Source organism: Mytilus trossulus, chromosome 9 (genome assembly GCF_036588685.1).
Source record: "Mytilus trossulus isolate FHL-02 chromosome 9, PNRI_Mtr1.1.1.hap1, whole genome shotgun sequence".
NCBI classification, from domain to species: Eukaryota; Metazoa; Mollusca; class Bivalvia; order Mytilida; family Mytilidae; genus Mytilus; species Mytilus trossulus.
The window spans coordinates 79420414-79431607 of NC_086381.1; positions in this window are offsets into that span (position 1 = coordinate 79420414).

Consider the following 11194-nt stretch of genomic DNA (forward strand, 5'->3'; position numbering starts at 1 on the left):
GCTAAAATGGTAAAATACATATGATGCTATTAATCATGAACAAGTCATTAAGTTAGCTAACATCATTTATTACAATAGATATTGATATGTAAAAGCATTTCTTTATAAATATTTCATTCGATTTTTTAAATGTATCCATTTTACAATATCCAAAAAAGATTGTAGAGATAAGTGTATATATAAATCAAAACATATAACTTTCATTCTAGATACAATTCAAAGGACAAATACAATTGCATCTTTTAAAACGCTGATAGAATTGCTTTAAAATCAATTTTTACGCTCTCCAATCACACATTTTGTTGTATTACGGAATTGTTACTTCCTTTTAAATAATAAAGTTTTTTAAAACCATTTTGAACTTATATTTTGTCAATTGTGGAACAAACGCGGGTTTGCAGAGTGATCAATTAGGAGAAGAAAAAAAAACTGAATCAGTACACTCAACCTGACACATTACTATGAATTACAAACAATTTAAATAAAGGCAACAGTAGTATACCGCTGTTCAAAACTCATAAATCCATGAACAAAAAACAAAATCGAGATAACCTTTATTAAAGAACCCCAATTCACAAATATAGTAAATAGCGACAATGTTCCTGGATTGGTATGACTATTTAGCATTTGGCGGTAACTTTATATTGATTAAAGAGGGACGAAAGATACCAAAGGAACATTTTGTTTTTTGATTTTGCCATGTGATTATGGACTTTCCAAATTGATTTTCCTCTGAGTTCAGTATTTTTGTGATTTTACTTCAAACTCATAAATCTAAAACAAACTGACAACGCCATGGCTAAAAATAAAAAAAAAAAAAAAAAGAACCAACAATAGTACACATGACACAACATAGAAAACTAAAGAATAAATAACGCAAACCCCACCAACAACTAGGGGTGATCTCAGATGCTCCGAAGGGGCAAGCAGTGCTCCACATGTGGCATCCGTCGTGTTTCTTATATACGATAAGGTGCGTCCCAAACCTTTGTTTTTCCCCTTTTTTGTGGTTGAAATAAAGATACGATATCAATACACTGCTATTTTGCAGTTACCACGAAAGTCTATTTATCATGTTTATCTCAAATCTGTATACATATTTGTAACCAACTGTTTATTTTATTGGTTCTATAACTCTTCACGTAATTAGTTACTCATCCGTGTGTTGGTTTTACACGTTCAGGTCGATGATCAATATTAAAAGTGCCTTAAACGAAACCAATTAACAAAGTATGTCATAAATTTCCAGTGTCTCTCATTCAATGAGAAACACAATCAAACGTGAAAAAGTTTTAACATATTAAAACCGTTTTAGATACCAAGATAAACATTGTGTACGCCATTCGTTCCAAAAGACTCAACAATTACACTGGAATAGGAATCAAGAAAAAAATGTTTCTACAGTTGCATGCTACATTTGGTTATCTATAAATATCAATAATGGCTAAAAGGAGGAAAATCACAAAAATACTTAACTGTGAAGAATTTTTTTTTAAATCTAATCTAATGGCAAAATCAAAACCTCAAACACATCAAACTTATGATTAACACATAGCATTTTCCGCACAGGAATTTTCTTATGTAAAAACTAATGGTTTGAAACTTGTGTTATAGCTAACTATAGATGTATATTGAAATAATCTTCAAACCAACAGTGTCCTTCATGGGTCACTCGCGAGTCTACACTCAAAACCAAACATGTGCTTGACGTATTACATACGATAGTTCTGATAACTTTGATTGTATTTGATTGAAATGTTCTCAAGTTTGCAATGTTTTAAACACATTGGCAATGTGTTTACCAGTAATATTTCGCATTTGAAGAGCCATCTACAAACATTTTATATTTACCATAAATTATTGTTCACATTATATAATAGTTTAGTCTTCTAAATATAATAGTGATTTCTACCCACACACAGACATTTGACAGGGAAATTATTATTGTTTTGTCCTTATATTATTTAACATGATCTGTAAATGATTTAAAATAAAAAACATTCGATTGTAGGGTCTGATCAATGTGAGCATACACATCCTTTAAAAAAATTAAAACACAAAAAAACATAATAATCTATTTCTGCGCCTCTGGTAAATAGAATTTTAAAACTAATGCCTTTTGTTAGCTATTATTCATGTGTTTCTCTGTCTTATATGTTCAAATTTTCATTTGTGCTGTAATCCTGTAGTATTATGTTGTCATTTTAATGGTATATTTAACATTGGAATTACAGTTCGCGATTTAGCATGACACAAAACCAGGTTCAAACCACCATTATTTCTTTAAAATTGTCCTGTTCCAAATCAGGAATAGGACCATTGTTATATTATAGTTCGTTTATATATGTGTTACATTTTAACGTTGTGTTTCCATTGTGTCGTTTATTTTCTCATATACTTGATTGTGAATTCACATTACTATAAGACGTGTCACGGTACTTTCCTAATCCATATTCCTGTATTGGGTTTTGATGTTACATTTGGTATTCTCATCAGATTTGGTATAATGCTTAGTCCGTTTCTGTGTGTAAAAGTAAAACACAAAAATACTAAACTCCGAGGAAAATTCAAAAAGGAAAATCAAAAATCAAAAGGCAAAATCAAAAGTCCAAACACATCAAACGAATGGATAACAACTGTCGTATTCCAGTGTTACATATTAATGTTGTGTCGTTGATCTCCTCTTATATGTAATGAGTTTCCCTCAGTTTTAGTGTTACGCCGATTTTGTTTTTTTGTCTATAGATTCACGAGTTTTGAACAACGGTATACTACTGTTTATTCTGCATTATATTATATATTGCTGAAGACCTTCCTTAACATTTAGCTAAGAGTGAAAAAGTCAAAAGATACCAAAAATAGAAATTAAAAGATTTCAAGTTTGACTAACACAATTATCAGAAACAAAAAATCGACAAAAAGACACCAATATAATAATTAATCCCGATCAAGGGCGTTCTTTATTTCAAACCTAAAATGGTATGAAGTTGATCAAAATTTTCAGAATATCAAGATTTAGTGGAATTACATGTATTCTGTAATTCTATATTTTACGAACTGTAATGTGATCATGTTCGACGAATTCAGACATTTTTATTTAATTCTAGATCACTGTTTATGCGCATATCTATATCATGTATTGTACAAGCTTTTTGTGATTATACAAATAAGTGTTCAATATCGCTCTTGATTTTTTTCGGCTTAAAGATTACACAGTTTAAGGAAATATGAAGTAAATAGCATGTACTATATTTTCAGGTTGAGTGTGATGCCTCATTTACACCATAAGTTTGTCTAATAAATTGTACAATGTATATTATTTAACTTTACAACGGATATCGCAATGTGTAGCAGAATCTGGTTACTATTCTGGGGCACCTGAAATAATACTGAGTTTGTGCTGGGGTAATTTATATTTTGTACAGACTTGAGTTATTATATGTGATGGTATGTATGCTGTAGATTGTCTGTTTTGTCTTTTTCAATGTTTAACCACATTGTTAGTCTATATCCCGATTCATGAGTGTGATTGTCCTTTTGGTATATTGCAACTCTGTTTTGTATTGTTCGAACGCTGAAGCTACAGCTTCATATTTTTCTTTGATAGAATCTTTGAGCATACGTTATGAAAATTGTACAACAAATGTACAGGAAAAGAAAACTCAAAAGATTTATATTTGTTTACGTAAATGTTCATTTCAAAACACAATTGAAAATACTTTAAAACTTTTTCGTTGTTTGCCTTTTATGGATAATCAACATTTTATCATAAACAATGATAAGAAATGTAATACCACTGCTCGAAACTAATAAATTAACAAATATGATACTTTCTATGCATGGTTCGTCAATTTTACATGATCGAACCATTTTAATATAAACAAATTTAGATAATTTGAAACTTCGCCTAATGGTGATATTGTATTAATTGTATGTCAACTATTATTCATCACAGATATTAATCTTGATAGTCGTAAAGCGTAGACTCAAAACAAAAACCAGTCGTTTATTCATTCATTATTAATTTTATATATGGAATGCCTCGCTAAACGTTTCAAAAAACACAATTCAAAAATATCTTTTGTTTCGAAAAATACTGTAAACAAATCTACACTAGGGAGATTTATACTACAATTTAAAAATGCTGTTCAGAAAAACGATAAAAGCTCACAATTCAATAATTAGTTTGATGATATATACCATAACAACGCTCATGATTTACATATCGTTAATGCAGGACAACATTATCTTCCATTTGACTGCGTAGCATTGGAAAAGTTTGCTTTCAAGTCCGAAGACAAATGGTATTTCTTTGAACAATTCAATTATTATTCAACTTTGACCGTTGTGTTAACATAAATGGTTTTTACCAAAATCTATGTTAACCCAACAGTTAATACTTTTTATAACAATTAGTATTCCTGAAATGAAAATCAATGTATGTAGGAGTAAAATGATCAAGTCGCATAGTTTAAACCATGTATAGGAAATCAACATCAGTTTACAATTTAATGGATGGGTAATGAGACAGGTTAGCGGGTTATTTGATATTACTTGTAAACCAGCGGTAATAGTTAGTAATGTGGAATTAAATTTGTAAATACATGGTCATTGCAAAACAATTTGCGTGTATTTAGGAGATGACTCTTTACAATTGATATGAAACCAAACCAATCAAGTTAATTGGTAAACAGTATGTCGTTATTTAAATTAGAATCCAGGAATCAACGCTTCTAAATTCATGTATTTTATTACAAGATTCACATTAGGGGTATCTGATTTATGAAGTTATTTTTTATGAACATGATTTATAAGAAAATGCAAACGCTCTTAGTTGTCTTTCAATACAATAAACATTTGTGAAATTGGTTATATCATCATATTTGTTATGATGGTTTGTAGAAATATTAACAAGGAATTTAGATACATGCACACGTACACCAGTAATGTATTATTTTTATAAAAAAAACATACTTCAATAGTTAAAGATCTTGTACATTATGAACAAATTATTTTTGATTACCATGCACTGAACATTATTATTGTTTGCAAAGTCAGAACAACAACTTGAAAAAAGTCAAAACACAAAAGAGTCAACCGGGATGGACTATGGATTTGATCCCTATAATAGCAGGAAGAATATATTTTCATCAACACATAAGTGACAACCTGAAAACTCCACTACACCACTCTAAAAAAGTAACCAGAACATTGTATTGTGAAGATCATAATTTTAGTTTAATACGAGGTGGCTCCTTTTTTATAGTAAATGGCATCCACCGGTGCTGATTTAAAGTAAACAACTTCCTATCGTTTTCCTATTAACTTACGCATTGTCAATCTATATAAGCGTGTTTCTCTAATATACACTGGTTTCAAATACATGGAAAATGATTTCGATGTGTTTTGCAATAAAAGAGACAAACAAAATCAGTGTCCGATTACAGCCGTATGAGCCTCGAAAAAAAAAGTGAAATATCTGATTTTTAACATAAATTGTTAATATATGTATTATGCGAAAAATTAAAATCACAAAAATACTTAACTCTGAGGAAAATTCCATTGGAAAGTCCCCAATTACTTGTCAGAATCAAATGACAAAACACATTAAAAACGAATGGACAATAATTGTCATATTCCTGAATTGGTACAGGCATTTTAAAATGTAGAAAATGGTGGATTAAAGGTGGTTTTAAAACGTTTATTACCAATATTAATGATAAATCAGGTTAACCCTGAATGACTAAACATCAAATACCTTTTAATAAGAATTGATGATACATGTATGCCATACTGAATATGATTAATAAACATATAGTGAAGAGAAAATACCTTTCAAGTCGTTCCTACCAAAATTATGTGCGGTATTCAATGACAAAAGACCAGTTTTATCATTTTATTGAAAGGCATACATTCCCGCATTTGATAAATATATATTTCTTACTGGTTTCAATCGTGAATTGTTTTCCTGTTCTATGAGTAATATTCCTGTTTTCTTTGTCCAAAAAAATATAACTCGTGTGTCCTGTAAGAGTAACTAGATTCACCGTTTTTGTTTTTATATTAAAGTGTCCTCTTCATTCACAGTAGTTGTGGTAGTTTCATTGGTAATCAAGGCTTTATTTGATAATCTATTCATTTCCACCGTTTGCTTTCTTTTCTCCCTAATTAGTCTATATATATTATGGAGTTCTTGCCGAAACGAACGTGAGAATAACACACATACAAAAAATACATTAACTAAGTTTATGCGTTGCATATGATCAAATATCACCAATGTATTGTACATGTCAGCCGTCATTTGTAACCCTGACGATATCATCACAATATTGTGCAGTGTAACTGGTAAAACTAAAGCAAAATACAGCATTGATATTGCTACGACAGCATTGGTATATTCTGTTGAACCGTTATCCTGTGTAGATGTTGATGACGAACTATGTTGAAAGCACAAACCGCATGTTAGTAGCGTGTTTAGAATTAGTAAGATGATGAGAGGCAAGTATACATATGCTGCTGCTGAGAGAATATTCCAAATTTTAAGATGAACGATTTGAAGGTTGTTTTCTGGTGTAAACATGTCACAGATACCAGTCTTGTGATTTATGTCATAAACCCACATAGCGTGTACACTTGTCACAATTAAACCGATCAAAATAATACCAATTGCGACTTTCGCCATGAAGACAGTACACATTGTTAAAGCACTTGACGGATGACACACTGCTATGTATCTATCTATTGTCATTCCAACTACAAACCAAACTGAGCTATACTGAACCATTTTGTGTATAAAAGCTAGAATTGAGCAAACAGAGCTATTTAAGTTTGACAATTCAGGGAAAGCACTAACCGTTGTCAAGAGATGCATGCCATACAGAAAAAATAATGTTGTGAGGTTGCCAATGCAATAAGCACTCACGTATATACTCACTGATATTCGGGTTTGCTTTCCCCTGCAAAATATAACCAGAGTACTTACATTCGAAAATGCTCCAACTAACAGGAACAGTGGTAGGATATACTTTTCCTGAGCCTCACTGCCCTGTGGTCTAGAATTTTGAATATAATCAGAGAAAATATAACTGCTGTTAAATGTTTCATTTCCGGAACTATTTGCCATTGTTTTGTGCGTGAAGAATTATCCAGCACAAGTTGTCGGGTCGTTTCGTCACACTGATATAATTTACGGAAAGTTATATTTTCAGCTCGACTTGTTTGTGTGTTTGTATTGTTGTAAGTATAAACTAGTGTGTGAAATATCGTCACCTTAATTCTCCAGATATCTCCATCAAAATTGAATATATAAATATATCAATTAAATGTGCAATAAAAACAAAACGGCGTAATCCACACAGAAATGATCCCTATGCTGTTGTTATATTTTGCATTTCCAATTAAAACTGAAAGCAAACTCCTTACCTCTGTGAAAATATGACAATATGTTTTCTCCCTATTTATTACAATTATTTGTATTCCAATATGTGAATATCACAATGGTTATATTCAGCTGTTACTTTTCTTATTTGCTAAACACAAGTCTAACGCACATATTAAATATCTCGAATATGCAAAAAATGTGGACGTTAAAAACAGTTTCACGAAGTTCGTCTTTTCTGACGTTTCAGACCATATTTGCCTATTTCAGTATCTTGTTACATTTATATAGTAAACTTAAGCTCATATAATAATATTTTGACAATAAATAAATTTAATGTCCGATCAGTGAACGTTTTATTATTTTAATGGTATCGTCCTTATATCATCATCCGCCTTTCAATTTTTAAACGTATATCTCTTCCTCAATTAATCCTCGGATCCAACACTATCGAGAGACATTCTAAACAATGATAACTTCTGCAGATCCTAGCTAGTATTGTTTAATACTCTATCTATAGACAAAACTTTACAGCTGTTATCCACTAGCAGCACTTGTCATTGGATTTCTCAAATCTGTGTTTGACAAGGAAGGATTGATTTGTTATCATATTTCCTCTGATACTTTTAGTGATTATAGGTTTCAGTCGATTCCAGATGATTAAAGTACAATATAAAATATTGCAAATTAGGGATTGGATATTTGTCATGCGCTTATTATTACAAAAAAGTTGATCTATGTTTTAGCTATATTTCTATTTAATTAGTATGCACCTGATGTACAACTTATCGCTAAGGTACTTATGACATAATCAAATACCAAAAACAACTACCATTAACCAATATATATTCTAAGCATGTACATGCTTCATTTATTCTGATTTGAAAGTCTTTGTTTTCATTTCTTTAAAGGTCGAAGTTTAAAATAAGCATGCTTTGTATTTTATTTCAACTAATGATTTGATTTTCAATGAAAACAAAAACACAACAAATAAGAGCAAGTACTATTATTAATTGTTTCGTTTAAGTATTAATTGCAAATTAAACAAGACCGTCATATGAAAAAAAATACATTGAAAGACATTTGTATAAATATTGAAAAAAACTTTTTTTTTTCGATGAAATATTTGAATTCGATCACATTGCGAGTTGTCATATGTCGAATTAGGATTGAAATAAAACTGGTATGGTTGGTATTCCACATATTGATGTAAAACCTTGTAATGCATCCTATAACTTTTAATTTCAAAATATTTACACAGGAAATCTTTTTGAGAATAGTTTTGTGAATTTTTGAACAAGTTCAGTGAGAAATATTAGCAAAGTATATTGAAGTTCAGTCAGGGTAAAACAATAAAAAATGAAACATAACTCTCGTAAAATAAGCCTCATCTGGTCATTTCAGTTAATGCTGTTAGTTATTGAAAATCAATTGCTTTCTCCATTCCGACGTGAAATGTTTAACATTGAAATACTATCACTTTGCAGTTTCAGAAATTCAACCTTAAGCAATACACAGTACAGAGCTTACATTACCTATAAAACAATGTTTCTGCATTTTTCTGTTGACCGATCAATAAAAGTGAAACAATTAAACATTGAAGTTAATGAATATGATAGCATCTGGCATTTTGTTTAATGATCCTCGTATTGGATTTCCGCTAATGGATAACCTTATTAGAGAAAATGATGATCTAACTATCATTATAAAACATATTTACGAATGCAATTGAGTAGGAATAATAATGGAAGGGAAGACACATGATATTAAACATCAAAAAAATATGTGGTATGATTGACAATGGGAACACTCTCCACTGGAGACCAAGTGACACGGAAATTAACAACTATAGTCTACGGTACAGCCTTAAACAATGAGCAAAGTAAATACTACATTTAAAGTTCTTTACATGTGAGGAAGACAAATACCCAACGCTTTCAATGTCATCATGACTAACTTATAATATTGGTTTAACTGCATCGATGCACAATTAGATTGTTTAATTTCGAAAACGACAATCATCTAGAAATCAATGTGTAAATTAAACGCATAAATGAGTTACAAAGAAAATAAAACACAATATTTTGGTTTTGTTAGTTTATGCGATGAAATGACAATGTGTTATCAATTTGATGCGCTCGCATACACATGCAATATCATTTCTAAATATTACAAGCCACCGGACCAAAATGTCATGATAAAGATATGTCATCACTTAAGATTGAGTTCTATTTCACGCATATATAAAACGTAAACTCTGTCGATTCAGTCCTCGTTCCTATGTAAAAACTTTGTATGACTATGTGAAAAGAACGTCTACTAAGTTCGTAAAGTATAAAGATACAATAACGTAACGTATGAACTGAAAAATGTGCATGACATTGAAATAAAGCAGAACGCATGTTATTTTTGACAATTTAAAAGATAAAGTTATAAAGTGTTTTAAACTGTTTTAAACATTCAAGTTTGAAGTCGTTCATATTAGTAAATATGGTAATGAGATCATGATAGGAAGAATATAATGACGTCATATTCGTTATTTTTAGTTCGTTAGCATATATTTGATGTAAGAATTCATTAAATTGTGAATACGTAATTCATTCTTGAACTTTTGTAAAAAAAAAGACCTGCAATTGAAAATCGGTAGCATTAAGTCATATTCAAATGTCGTTTAATCTTTGTTTCATTACAAAAGTATCATACTCTAAGTTTAATAAGCATAACATAATTGATATTTAATGCATTACTTTTCAAAGTTGGCTTAACACTGAAAAAGGCTTCCAAATGAAGCATTTGCATATTTTGGGAATAAATTCAAATATCTTGCGATGTGTTTCCCATCACCAATTGTTCACATATTTTACTTCGACGAATCTGTTATGTGTTATGTTAAATCCTTTATTCTGTTCGGATATTCATAAGTTTTAAGAGCCATTTGGTCAACTTGCTAATGTTTAAACTTAAATAGTTTTAAAATGTTTAACAAGTGTGCACTAATAACTTCTTTACTTGCGTTGAAATACTATTTATCAAAAATTCACTTATAACGTATTCACTTGTGGTAAAACAATTTTTAACACATGTTCACTAGTAACGTCTTTACTAGCATTGACATAAAATCTAATATAAAAAAAAATGTAAAGGCATATTTAGTAATGGCATGTAACACCGTATGTCAAACGAATGACTCCAAAATAACGAAATGATTAATGACTTGCCTGACATAGAACCATGGTTGTTTAAGTTTTAGTTTTAACAGTTCATATTCAGACATATCACACAAATGGAAAACAACTTTGGTATCTTTCGTCCCCCTTTTTTTTTAACATACTTAAAACAAAATATAAAAAAAAACATGAGGCTTTTTTTTGTTAACGCAAGCCTCTTTGTGTTTTTTTTATTCTTGAAAATGTTTTTGTAATTGTGATTAAGATTATAACACAATGTTGACTGTTGAACCCCTAATGTTGACATTCTAACCTACTTTATGTATTTGTTTTGTTCACACATTGTTGGCTCATAATTGAATTTGATGCGACCTTCATACCAGTGAGAGCTTTAGCAAGCTATAAAACTAGGTTTAAGTCATCATTTTCTACATAAGAACATACCTGTACCAAGTCAGGAATATGACAGTTGTTTTCCATTTGTTTGATATGTCTGAATATGAACTTTCTCTATTTGATAGGGAACTTTCCTTTTTAAATTTTCCTCTGAGTACAGTATGTTTGTGACTTTCCTTTCATACAAAATTGAACATGTTGAAAACTTTTAAAGAAAAAGAAAGAGCTCTAAAGCATTCAATTAAGGTATAAT